General features: G+C 42.6%; 2 protein-coding genes across 5 annotated transcripts in view; both read right to left on the bottom strand.

The window, feature by feature from the left end:
* LOC130355319 (keratin, type II cytoskeletal 6C-like) overlaps window positions 1–14,363 on the bottom strand; it is an 80,211-nt gene that overhangs the window by 16,865 nt on the left and 48,983 nt on the right. The window contains exon 1 of one of the 4 annotated variants that reach the window (XM_056555342.1): window positions 4,118–4,186. The exons of the other annotated variants lie outside the window; for them this stretch is intronic. The gene's annotated coding sequence lies outside the window, so the exon portion shown is untranslated. Of the gene's footprint in view, window positions 1–4,117; window positions 4,187–14,363 lie in introns of those variants that run through there. 4 annotated transcript variants of the gene reach the window in all.
* The window catches only part of LOC130355322 (keratin, type II cytoskeletal I-like), a 98,453-nt gene that overhangs the window by 42,051 nt on the left and 42,039 nt on the right, over window positions 1–14,363 (bottom strand). The gene's annotated exons all lie outside the window — the stretch shown is intronic.

Here is a 14,363-nt window from a genome sequence, read left to right as displayed (position 1 = left end):
TCACACCATGGCAGTATGCAGTTGAGATGGAGGCAGGAGTCCCTCTGAGTCCCTTGCACAAATGGCATGATACATGCTCAATTGCTTGCGTTGTGACAGCCGAATTGTCATTCGGCAGCTGGATGACTTCTGGATCTCCCCCTTATTGGACCCTCGCTACTGTCACAAAATAGGGGCCTTTTTTACATCCACTGAGAGGGAGGACAAAGTGACCTACCACAGAGGCATCCTATGTAGTCAGTCGGCCGATGCCATCGGGCATCCTCTCACAGGTCTGAATCGGGGGGGCCACTGCGCTCACCTTCCACTGCCATGGCTGCTGGGGAGGGGTGGAGTGGCAGGAGCAGTACCATCTCCATCAGCAGCAGCCTGAGTCTACAGTCGCTGATGAGTAGCTTTCTTCACCCACATAGTGAAGCAACTCATTAGCAGCAGGTACACCTGGAGCAGGACCTGAACCAGCAGGTGTTGGTATACCTTGACAAGCCCATGCCAACACACCTTGAAGATTCGCTGGACTTCTGGGAAGCCAAACTTTATCTGTGGCCGCAACTAGCAGAGTTTTCCCTGGAAAAGCTATCCTGCCTGGCCAGTAGTGTGCCATCAGAGTGGGTGTTTGGTGCGGCGGGGGCCATAGTCACCCCAAGGAAAACTCGTCGGTCCATGAAAAATGTGGGGAGACTCGCCTTTGTGAAGATGATTCAGGCATGGATCAGCCAGGATTTAAAACCACCAATGCCTGATGCATCAGAGTAGATTGACCATGGTGCCACACCAACACTTCACAAATATGGATAGTGCCAAACAGATTTAAGGCGCTGCTCCCCAGTTACAAACATTCCTCTGCATCAGACCTTTTTTCACCCACATTCGTCACCGGGTACTGGTATTGCCACCCACCACACCACTCTGTCACTGGGTAACTTTCAGGACTCCTGATACTGCTGCTGCCACCTCCAGGCTGTCTCATTCAGCCACTATATGGTCTATTTTCATTCTTCAGCCAACTCCAGGCTGTGCCATTCAGCCACTATATGGTCTCCTCATGCTTCAGCCACCCCCAGACTGTGCCATTTAGCCACTACATGGTATCTCCATGCTGCCACAAACTCCAGGCTGTGCCATTCAGCCACTATATGGTCTTCTTATGCTATAGCCACCTCTAGGCTGTGCTATTCAGACCCTATATGGTCTCCTCATGCTTCAGCCACCTCCAGGCTGTGCCATTCAACCACTATATGGTCTCCCCATGCTGCCACAAACTCCAGGCAGTCATTCAGCCACTATATGGTCTCCTCATACTTCAGCCACCTCCAGGCTGTGCCATTCAGCCACTATATGGTCTCCTCATGCTTCACCATCTCCTTTCTGTAACATTCAGCCACTATATGGACTCCTCATGCTTCAGCCAACTCCAGGCTGTGCCATTCAGACACTTTATGGTCTCCCCATGCTGCCACAAACTTCAGGCAGTCATTCAGCCACTATATGGTCTTCTCATACTGATGCCATCTCCAGGCTCTGTCATTGTGCCGCCGTGTGACATGTGATTCCTTATAAATTTGGTCCTTTGTACCCACACGCCAGGGCCCGGAGCACTAAAACTTGTGAGTTAAAATTTCAATTTCAAAATGCTCAATTTCAATATCTTAAATTTTAATTTAAAAATCTTTAATTTCAATTGTCTCCTCATGCTTCTGCCAACTCTTTCATTCAGACACTATATGGTATCCTTCTGCTTCAGCCACATCCAGGCTGTGCCTTTCTGCCACTATATAATCTCCTCATGCTTCAGCCACCTCTAGGCTGCACCATTCTGCCACTATAGGGTCTCCTCATGATTCAGCCACCTCCAGGCTGTGTTATTCAGCCAATATATGGTTTACTGATACTGCTGGGCCTTGGCCTGGGCCTAAAAATTTTATGGTAGCACTAGCTACTATAAATCTTCAATTTAAATTTCAAAATTCATCATTTAATCTTAGGGATTGTGAAGCCCTAGTGTCTATCCATGCTGCTGCGAGCTCCAGGCTGTGCCATTCAGACACTATATGGTCTCCCCATGCTGCCACAAACTCCAGACAGTCATTCAGCCACTATATGGTCTCCTCATACTGATGCCACCTCCAGGCTCTGTCATTGTGCTGCCATGTGACATGTGACTCCTTGTTAGATTTGGTCCTTTATACCCACACGCGGGGCCTTGGACACTAAAGCTTGGGAGTTATAATTTCTATTTCATAATCCTCAATTTCAATTTCACTAGCTACCATAAATCTTCAATTTAAATTTCAAAAATAATTTTTTAATCTTAGGGATTGTGAAGCCTACTCATGCTGCTGCCAACTCCAGGCTGTGCCATTCAGACACTATATGGTCTCCTCATGTTTCAGCCAACTCCAGTGTAACACCTGCCCTCTGGCCGGACACACCGGCCGTGAGCACTCTCTGCTTATGTCCCCGCTGCCCGCTAGGCTGGGATTCACATAGTGGGGAGCTCCCACATGTGAATCCCAGCCCTTCACTCACCTCCCTTAACTTCCGCCTCTCCGTGTCCTCGCAGACCCGGTGTGCATGCCCCCGCCTCCTAGGGCTAGCGCCAGAGCTCTTTCACTTAAAGGACCAGTGTTCTATTAATCAAGTGTCTACACCTGTCCCGTCCTTAAATATCCGCTCCTCCCTTGTTTCCCTGCCGGATCTTTGGTTGCCTAGTGCCACAATGAAAGTCCTGTGTCCCTGTTACCATGTTTCTGTTCCTTGCTACCTTACCTACCCTGCACCTGGGTTTCCTGCCCTGACCTACTGCCATCTTGCCAGTCTCTCTCTGTGACATGCCACCTCCCAGCTACCTGTGTGGACGAGTCACCTTAGACTCAGCTCCCTGGCATGGCTCACGTCATCATCCACTCAGGCCCAGAGGATCCACCACCTGCCGTGACCCGTTACATCCAGGCTGTGCCATTCAGACACTATATGGTCTCCCCATGCTGCCTCAAACTCCAGGCAGTAATTCAGCCACTATATGGTCTCCTCATACTGATGCCACCTCCAGGCTCTGTCATTGTGCTGCCATGTGACTCCTTGTTATATTTGGTCCTTTGTACCCATACGCCGGGGCCCGGGAAACTAAAATTTGGGAGTTAAAATTTCAGTTTCAAAATCTTCAATTTCAAAATCTTACATTTCTATTTAAAAATCTTCAATTTCAATGGCCTCCACGCTGTGTCATTCAGCCAATATATGGTTTACTTATGCTGCTGGGCCTGTGGCAAAAAATGTTTTATGGTAGCACTAGCTACCATAAATCTTCAATTTTAATTTCAAAATTCACCTTTTAATCTTAGGGATTGTGAAGCCCTAGTGTCTACTCATGCTGCTGCCAACTCCAGGCTGTGCCATTCAGACACTATTTGGTCTTCCCATGCTGCCACAAACTCCAGACAGTCATTCCGCCACTAAATGGTCTCCTCATATTGATGCCACCTCCAGGCTCTGCCATTGTGCTGACATGTGACTCCTTACTATATTTGGTCCTTTGTACCCACACGCCTGGTCTCCTCATGCTTCAACCAATTTCAGGCTGTGCCATTCAGACACTATATGGTCTCCTCATGCTTCAGCCAACTCCAGGCTGTGTCATTCAGCCACTATAAAGTTTACTCATGCTTCAGTCACCTCCAGGCTGTGTTATTCAGCCAATATATGGTTTACTGATGCTGCTGGGCCTGGGCCTAAAATGTTTTATGGTAGCACTAGCTACCATAAATCCTCAATTGAAATTTCAAAATGTATCTTTTAATCTTAGGGATTGTGAAGCCCTAGTGTCTATTCATGCTTCTGCCAGCTCCAGGCTGTGTCATTCAGCCACTATATGGTCTCCTCATGCTGCCAACACCTCCACGCTGTGTCATTCAGCCACTATATGGTCTCCTAATACTTATGCCACCTCCAGGCTCTGTCATTGTGCCACTCTGCGGCAGTGATTCTAAAAGCATATAACAGTATTATTTCACTACCCCAGCACACTCCATATGCATGTTAGAACAAAGCAAAGTGTTCTACACCCCTATTGAGGCTCTCTGTAGGCCAGAAATAGCCATTTTTAATATAGATTCACCGCAAATAAATTCGGATCAAACCACAGTTTTTTCGGAAAATTCGGCAAATCGGTCGAATCAAATTTTTCAAAACTTTGCTCATCTCTTATAATATTCCTCATTGTATACAGATATTATTGGTAATATTGGTCTCAGTATGCAGGATTTGGTCAGTAGCAGTTTGATGGTAATATGTTTGGTGATAATGGGGATGATTCATCAAAACTTGTGCAGAGGAAAAGTCGACCAGTTGCCCATAGCAACCAATCAGATTACTTCTTTCATTTTTGAAAAGGCCTCTGAAAAATGAAAGAAGCAAGCTGATTGGTTGCTATGGGCAACTGGTGGACTTTTTCTCTGCACAAGTTTCGATGAATCTCCCCCAATATTCCTCCTTATATACCTTATGTAATGTTTTATTTAGTAACTGTATGACTTATTTAAAGGTATGCAGTATAAGTGTGCATGGAAAATGTACTTTATTACATCAAATGTGTACAGGCAACGTTTCTCCTGGAGAAAAGTCCTAGAGAGAGCTGAAACCTTTCCTGTACATGTTGATGTAATATGTATACCTTGTTTTCTGGTTTTACCTGGAGTGCTGCAGTGGATTTGCTCTTGTATCCTTATTGGGACTTGGTCTCTCACAGACTGCCTGAAGCCGCTTTTGCTTGGTGGCTTCTACTTTAAAGGGGAACTCCGGTGGAAAACATTTTTTTTTTTTTTTTATCTACTGGTGCCAGAAAGTTAAACAGATTTGTGAATTACTTCTATTAAAAAATCTTTACACTTCCAGTACTTTTAAGCAGCTGTATGCTACAGAGGAAATTATTTGCTTTTTGAATTTCTTTTTTGTCTTGTCCACGGTGCTCTCTGCTGTCACCTCTGTCCGTGTCAGGAACTGTCCAGAGCATAGGTTTGCAATTGGGATTTTTTTCTCCTGCTCTGGACAGTTCCTGATACGGGCATCAGGTGTCAGCAGAGAGTACTGTGGACAAGACAAAAAAGAAATTCAAAAAGAAAAGAATTTCCTCTGTAGCATACAGCTGCTAAAAAGTACTGGAAGGGTAAAGATTTTTTAACAGAAGTCATTTCCAAATCTGTTTAACTTTCTGGCACCAGTTGAATAAAAAAAAAAAAAAAAAAATTCCACCGGAGTACCCCATTAACCCCTTCCCGACCTATGACATACCTGTACGTCATGAGTGGGAAGGTGTTCCCGACCAATGACATACAGGTACGTCATGAACATTTTTGCCGCTACTCGCGGCACCCCACAGCGCCCGGAAAGATGGTGGCTATCACTGATAGCCAGCCATCTTACCGTGCGACCACGGGGGGTTTCATCCCCCCCCCAGCGATCGCTGCTATCAGCTGGTCAAATCTGACTAGCTGATAGCAGCGCGGTGTGTGAGTCCGGATCACGGGGATCGGGACACACACCGCTCTGCTAAGTGTCCCTGACCCGTCCCCCGGCGTCACTTACCCGTCCATGCGGTGTCCCGAGCGGTCCCGGCGGCGAGCGACGTCCTCCAGGCGGTCCCGGCGGCGCTGCGTCCCGGCGGTGAGTTTCCGGCAGCAGTGCGGCATCTTCATTGGCAGCAGTGAGATCGCCGTAAAGCGATCTCACTGCTGCCTCTGGGAGTTTCAAAACTGCAACTCCCAGCATGCCCAGACAGCCTTTGGCTTTCTGGGCATGCTGGGAGTTGTAGTTTTGCAACATCTGGAGGTCCTCAGTTTGGAGACCACTGTATAATGGTCTCCAATCTGTACTCTTCCAGATGTTGCAAAACTACAAATCTCAGCATGCTCAGTCTGTCCAGGCATGCTGGGAGTTGTAGTTCTCTAACATTTGGAAGAGCACAGATTGGAGACCATTATACAGTGGTCTCCAAACTGTGGACATCCAGATGTTGCAAAACTACAACTCCCAGCATGCCCAGACTGCCCAAGCATGCTGGAAGTTGTAGTTCGGCAACATATGATCCTTCAGATATTGCCGAACTACAACTTCCAGCATGCCTGGGCAGTCTGGGCATGCTGGGAGTTGTAGTTTTGCAACAACTGGAGGCACACTAGTTGGGAAACATTGTCCGTTTCCTACCTCAGTGCCTCCAGCTGTTGCAATTGTTGCAAAACTAGAACTCCCAGCATGCACTGACAGACAATGCATGCTGGGAGTTGTAGTTTTGCAACAGCTGGAGGCACACTGGTTTGGAAACACTAAGTTTGGTTGCAAAACACTTGAAAGTTTATTACTTAACTTAGTGTTTCCAAACCAGTGTTCCTCCAGCTGTTGCAAAACTACAACTCCCAGCATGCACGGACAGCCAAAGGGCATGCTCGTAGTTTGCAACAGCTGGATGTTTGCCCCCTCCCCCCAATGTGAATGTACAGGGTACACTCACATGGGCGGAGGTTTACAGTGAGTGCTGCAAGTTTGAGATGGCGCAAATTTTGCGCTGCAGCTCAAACTTCCAGCGGCAAACTTGCTGTGAACCTCTGCCCATGTGACTGTACCTTAAAAACACTACACTACACTAACACTAACCTAAAATAAAAATTAAAAAACACTACATATACACATATTCCTACACAGCCCCCCCTCCCCAAAAAAATGAAAAACGTTTGGTACGCCACTGTTTCCAAAACGGAGCCTCCAGCTGTTGCAAAATAATAACTCCCAGTATTGCCGGACAGCCATTGACTGTCCAGGCATGCTGGGAGTTTTGCAACAGCTGGAGGCACCCTGTTTGGGAATCATTGGCATAGAATACCCCTATGTCCACCCCTATTCAAATCCCTAATTCAGGCCTCAAATGCGCATGGCGCTCTCTCACTTTGGAGCCCTGTCGTATTTCAGGGCAACAGTTTTGGGACACATATGGGGTATCGCCGTACTCGGGAGAAATTGCCTTACAAATTTTTTTTTTTTCTTCTTTAACCCCTTATGAAAAGGTGAAGTTGGGGTCTACACCAGCATGTTAGTGTAAAAAAAAAAAATTTTTACACTGACATGCTGGTGTTGCCCTATACTTTTCATTTTCACAAGAGGTAAAAGGGGAAAAAGACCCTCTAAATTTGTAATGCAATTTCTCCGAGTACGGAGATACCCCATATGTGGGCGCAAAGTGCTCTGGGGGCGCACAACAAGGCCCAGAAGGGAGAGTGCGCCATGTACATTTGAGGCGATCTGTCAAACGCCAGTGGGGTGTAAATGCTCACTGCACCCCTTATTAAATTCCATAAGGGGTATAGTTTCCAAAATGGGGTCACATGTGGGGGGGTCCACTGTTCTGGCACCATAGGGGCTTCCTAAATGGGACATGCCCCCCAAAAACCCTTTCAGAAAAACTCACTCTCCAAAATCGTTTTGTCGCTCCTTCCCTTCTGAGCCCTCTACTGCGCCCGCCGAACACTTTACATACGCATATGAGGTATTTCCGTACTCGAGAGAAATTGGGTTACAAATTTTAGGGTGATTTCTCTCCTTTTACCCCTTGTAAAAATTCAAAAATTGGGTCTACAAGAAAATGCGGGTGTAAAAAATGAAGATTTAGAATTTTCTCCTTCACTTTGCTGCTATTCCTGTGAAACACTTAAAGGGTTAAAACACTTACTGAATGTCATTTTGAATACTTTGGGGGGTGCAGTTTTTATAATGGGGTCATTTATGGGGTATTTCTAATATGAAGACCCTTAAAATCCACTTCCAACCTGAACTGGGCCCTGAAAAATTACGATTTTGAAAATCTTGAGAAAAATTGGAAAATTGCTGCGGAACTTTGAAGCCCTCTGGTGTCTTTCAAAAGTAAAAACTTGTCAATTTTTTTATGCAAACACAAAGTAGACATATTGTTTATGTGAATCTATATGTAATTTATTTGGAATATCCATTTTCCTTTCAAGCAGAGACTTTCAAAGTTAGAAAAATGCTAAATTTTCAAAATTTTCATGAAATTTTTAGATTTTTTACCAAGAAAGGATGCAAATATCAGTGAAATTTTACCAATAACATAAGGTAGAATATGTCACGAAAAAACATTCTCGGAATCAGAATGATAAGTAAAAGCATTCCAGAGTTATTAATGTTTAAAGTGACAGTGGTCAGATTTTCAAAAAATGCCCAGGTCATGAAGGTGAAAATGGGCTGGGTCATGAAGGGGTTAAATGTGCTGCTGCTATTGTTTGTTTTGTGTATATATATATATATATATATATATATATATATATATATATATATAAATTATTATTTAAGGGAATCTGTCATCCGTGTTACCTGTTGGTAGTCGCCAGAGTAAGCAAGATATTAGATGAACGGGACCACGGATCTGGGGCAGGTAATGGTAGGGATGGCACTGATGACAGGTTCCCTTTAAGTCTGCCATGTTGCGCACTTGATACAGCCCACAACATAAGGAAACAGAAGCCTGGCAAAACAAATGCCAGGCTTCATTGTCCCTTTCCTGCGACCTGCGGCTGCCTGAGCCTCCGAAGCCGTTTTTCCGGCACCTCAGTGACGATCAACCATCATGGCCGACACAGGTGAGTAAGCCGAGGATGTGCGAGGGGGGTGTTCTGTTGGTATAGGTATTGGGTTGTAATGGTTTGGAAGGAGGAATGGCTGGGGGGGTTTGTATGTATGGTGTGTGTATATGCATGATGTGTGTATGTAATGTATGATAGGGGGCGGGTGTATGTATGATATATGTATGCATAATGTGTGTGTGTGTGTGTGTGTGTGTATGTATGATGTGTGCATGTAGATATGCTGTATGTTTGTAGGATGTGTGTATGTATGATGTGTGTATGTATATAATGAATATATAAGGCTTCTTTCACTCTGCCGCTGCACTCCATCATGAACGGCCATCAAACTGTCTTTTTTTGCAAGTTTGACAGCTTTCATTTTGACAGGGTGCAGCGGGCAACAGGGTGTCCTGATGAACCCCATTATAGTCAATAGGGTCTGTCAGGCTCTGCTGTTTTTCAGCAGAAGCAGTGGGAGGAAAAAACATTGCATGATGTATTTTTCCTGCTGCTATTTTCCCAGGCAGCCCTGACGGCCATCACACTACATGTGACAATGGCAGTGTGAAAGGGGCCTAATAGATGCGTGTATGTAAGGTGTGTGAGCTAGATGTATGTATGATGTGTGCATGTATGTATTATTTGTGTATATGTATGATGTGTGTGTGTGTATGATAGATGTGCTTATGTATGATGTGTGGGGGGGGGGCTGCATTTATGTACTGGGGACTTCAACTTAATAAAGGCAACCATCTACAATGGGACCTACCTACAGGGAGTAACCTGCTACTGCCTACAGGGAGTAAATGGCTGCTACTGCCTACAGGGAGTAAATACTAACCGGTATCTACATGGGGACCTACTTAACCCCTTAAGGACCAAGCATTTTTCTGTTTTTGCACTTTCGTTTTACCTCCTTACCTTTTAAAAATCATAACCCTTTCATTTTGCACCTAAAAATCCATATGAGGGCTTATTTTTTGTGCCACCAATTCTACTTTGTAATGACATCAGTCATTTTACCCAAAAATTTATGGCGAAACAGGGAAAAAAATCATTGTGCGACAAAATTGAAGAAAAAACACAATTTTGTAAATTTTGGGGGCTTCTGTTTCTACGTCGTACTTTTTTGGTAAAAATTACACTTTATCTTTATTCTGTAGGTCTATACAATTAAAATGATACCTACTTATATAGGTTGGATTTTGTCGTACTTTTGGAAAAAATCATAACTACATGCAGGAAAAGTAATACATTTAAAATTGTCCTCTTCTGACCCCTATAACTTTTGTATTTTTCGGCGTACAGGGTGGTATGAGGGCTCATTTTTTGCATTGTGATCTGAAGTTTTAAATGGTACCATTTTTGTTTTGATTGGACTTTTTAATCGCACTTTATTTGTTTTTATATGATATGAAAAGTGACCAAAAATACACTATTTTGGACTTTGGAATTTTTTCACGTGTACGCCATTGACCATGCAGTTTAATTTATAATTATATATTATAGTTCGGACATTTACGCACGCTGCGATATCATATATGTTTATTTTTATTATGTTTATATATTTTTATATGGAATTTGGGAAAAGGGGGGTGATTTAAACTTTTAATAAGGAAGGGGTTAATGTATGTGTTTTTAAACTTGTTTTTAAACTTTTTCTTTTTGCACTTTTAGGGCCCTTAGGGGAATTTTAGGAGGAATCATTTGATTCCTCATACAGATCAATGGGATTACATACAATCCCATTCATCTGTGTGCTCTGCGCTCGAATGATAAAGCCTGGCCCTGCCAGGCTGCATCATTCAGAGAGCCGGAGCTGACACGGAAGTAGAGGTAAGCCCTCAGGCTACCTCAGCAGATCACGCTGCGGGGGGGGGGCGATCCACCCCACTGGACCATCAGGGACTGAATTTAGGAACCTTTAGACGCCACTGTCAACTTTGACAGTGGCGATCTAAAGGGTTAATAGCCGGCCGCGGCATGTCGGCTATTAACGCTGGCCCCCAGCTACAGGAATCAGCTTTGGCCGGCTGGTATGACGCGGGCTCGAGTCAGGAGCCCGCGTCATACCCGGTTAAGGGCCATTGGACGAGTATACACGTCCATGGTCCTTAAGAGCTTAAAGGCACTTACCTACTGTGGGTACCTCGGTAATGTGGAAACCATGTGAAGGGATCTACTTAATGGTGGAACCTACCTACTCTTTCCCCAATCCCCATTTCTACTTATTCTACTGTGTGAGAATCCAAGGGTTTATTATTACTGTATGAAGCACTATAGGTGCTTAAAAAGTACAGATCCTAAAATGTTTGTCTGGCAGGTTCTGTGGAGACGAACTGTGGAGGGAAGAATCGGCATTACAGTCTGTGCCTGATGGAGAAAAAAAGCAAAAGTGAATGACTCCAATCACAGACGACGTCACCTGGTGTAACTGTATGTAATCACTTATATGGTCTGTAGAGCCGAGGTCACTACTATATGGTCATTGATGTATGGGGGATATTAGTCTGTGTACAGTGGTTTTATTCAGTATCAATATGGTAATATTATCCCGTCATTACATGGTGGTAATGGTAGTGGTCATATTGTGACGGTATTATTTGTCCCTAGTATAGTGGTATTCTAAGCGTTACTGGTCTGTGTAAAGTGGTTTTATTGGTGATTATGGTCTGTGTACAGTGATTATATTTATATCAGTATGGTAGGATTATCTCCTCACTACATGGTGGTAATGATAGTGGTCATGGTGTGATGCAAGTATTTGTCCCTTGTATAGTGGTGATAGTGGTCTCTGTTAGAGTTGCTCGCGAATATTCGCTATTCCAATTTTATTCGCGAATATCGCATATTCGCGAATTTGCGAATATTCGCGAATATAGCGCTATATATTCGTAATTACGAATATTCGTTTTTTTTTTTTTTTTCACAGTACACATCACAGTGATCATCCCTCTCTGCTTCCAGTTTATGTGGTGTAAGAAGGCTCTAATACTACTGTGTGAGACTGGCGTGCGAATTTTCGTATATGCGAATTTCCGCTTATGTTAATTTATTGTATATGCAAATTTTCGCATATGTTAATTTTCGCACCCGCGAATATTCGCATATGCGAGAATATTACGAATATGCGAATATTCGCGAATATGACGAATATTCGTCCATATATTCGCGAATATTCGCGAATTCGAATATGGCCTATGCCGCTCAACACTAGTCTCTGTATAGTGCTTTATATTCATATTATCCTGTCATTATATGGTGGTAATGGTCATAGTGTCGAGGTATTATCTGCCCCTTGTATAGTAGTGTAATTGGGGAAAGTAGTATGTGTACGGTGATAGTAGTGGTGTTAATGGTGATATTGGTATAACATCTTGTCCCCTATCCTTTGGATAGGGGACAGGATGTGTGCATCCTTTAAAGAGGCAGGGATTTTTCATTTTTGCTCTTTAGTTTTTTCCTCCTAGCCTTCTAATGTTTTGAATCTCCCACCTACTTATATGGGGCTTTTTTTTTCCACCAACAATTGTACTTTGTGATGACTTCACTCGTTTTAGCACAAACTGTTAAAAATAACATTTTGTGAGGCCAAATAAAAAAAAAAATAATAATAATAATAAAGAAAAAGCTATTTTTACAGAAAAGTGCACTGTGTGGAAACATAAGCCCCTAAATGTTTCACACAGTAAAAATATACATAGACCTTAGATGCATAAAGGACACACTGCCTTAAAGGGGTACTCCAGTTGAAAAAAATGTTTCATATGAACTCGCTCCTGAAGGTAAAACAGATTTGCAAATGACTTCTATTAAAAAATCATAATCCTTCCAGTACTTATCATCTGCAAAGACCTACACAACTTCCTGTGTAGCATACAGCAGCTGATAAGTACTGTAAGGATTATGATTTTTAAATATAAGTCATTTACAAATCTGCTTAACTTTCTGGCACCAGTAGATAAAAAAAAAAAAAGTCTTCCACTGGAGTAACCATTTAAGGTGTTAAGGTGCCTACAGGTTATAGAGCCACACCCGATTAGAATGCTATTCCCCCCCCCCCCCCCCCCCAGATTTCTTAGAGTTCCTACGCCTCTAGTTAAAGCTATGTACATATGGGTATAATTTTAATCACATCTATCCACAGAATAAAAGATACTGAGTCAGTATTATCCTAAAGTGCACTGGATAAAAACAAAACCAATATTCCCCCCAAATTTTTCTTTTTGTTGTGCCGTACATTTTACGGTAAAATGAAAGAAGTCATTACAAAGTAAATTGTCTGTTCAAAAAAAAAAACAAGCCCTTATGTTGTTCAGTGGATGCAAAGGTGTTATATCTCTCAAAGGGCAAGGAGGAAAAAATACAAAAATTAAAATTGCCTGTACCCCAGTTTTACCATAAAGTGCATTTTATGATAAAACAAAGGATGTCATTACAAAGTGCAATTGATCCTGAAAAACAAACAAGCTTTGGCAGGGCTCTATAGATGGAAAAATAAAAGAGCTATGGCTCTTAGAAGTAAAAAAAAAAATGTAAATTAAAACATAACATTTATCTAATTTCTTAAAAAGGGTCACAAACACCATCATCATTAAAGTAATCCTAGATTTGTGGATTTCACTTTGTTCGATCACCAGGGCAAAGAGAGATCTAAAAGTCTAAGATTAATATTTTTAGGAGGTTATCATATAGGAATGTTTGGTATGTTTGATCTGTATTTTGCTGGTTGTATTACAAGTTAGACCCTCCATGACCCGGTTTTATTGGTCTTCATGTACTGATCAAAAATATGTCATATTTGAAGATTCTTTACATCCGAAGATCACTCTTAATCTATCACTGAAATAATAATAATTATTTTATTTATATAGCACCTACAGATTCTGCAGCACATTACAACTTTATGGGTACAAATAAAGAAGTATCAGACTTATAAATATTACACATGTGAGCTTACAGACTATGAGGAGTGGGGTTGAGACAGAAAGCATAAAGGGAGTTATTGATACAATGGTTGAGCCATATTTTATAAATAAAAAGGCTACATACAGGAGAGGGAACCAGTCACTAGCTAATCTCTGAAGATGTGAAATACCTAAAAAAAAAATTCAATCACTTCCCAAAAACTATTTTGCAGATGTGATGTGATATACAGTGTGGCATAAAAGTATTTAGTCATCCACCAATTGTGCAAGTTCTCCTACTTTAAAAGATGAGAGAGGCCTGACATTTTCATCATAGGTATACCTCAACTGTGAGACATAATGACAAAAAAATTATCCATAAAATCCCATTGTCTGATTTTTTAAGAATTTATTTGCAAATTATGGTAGAAAATAAGTATTTGTTCAATAACAAAAGTTAATCTCAATACTTTGTTACATGTTGGCAATGACAGAGGTCAAACGTTTTCTGTAAGTCTTCACAAGGTTTTCACACACTATTGCTGGTATTTTGGCCCATTCCTCCATGCAGATCTCCTCTAGAGCAGTGATGTTTTTGGGCTGGCGCTGAGCAACATAGACTTTCAACTCCCTCCAAAGGTTTTCTATGGGATTGAGATCTGGAGACTGGCTAGGCCACTCCAGGACCTTGAAATGCTTCTTACGAAGCCACTCCTTCGTTGCCCGGGCAGTGTGTTTAGGATCATTGTCATGCTGAAAAACCCAGCCACGTTTCATCTTCAATGCTCTTGCTGATGGAAGAAGGTTTTCACTCAAAATCTCATGATAC

This window comes from Hyla sarda, chromosome 2 (genome assembly GCF_029499605.1).
Source record: "Hyla sarda isolate aHylSar1 chromosome 2, aHylSar1.hap1, whole genome shotgun sequence".
Lineage (NCBI taxonomy): Eukaryota > Metazoa > Chordata > Amphibia > Anura > Hylidae > Hyla > Hyla sarda.
Note: the sequence above shows the minus strand (reverse complement) of the source record. Positions and strands in the feature narration are given on the sequence as shown.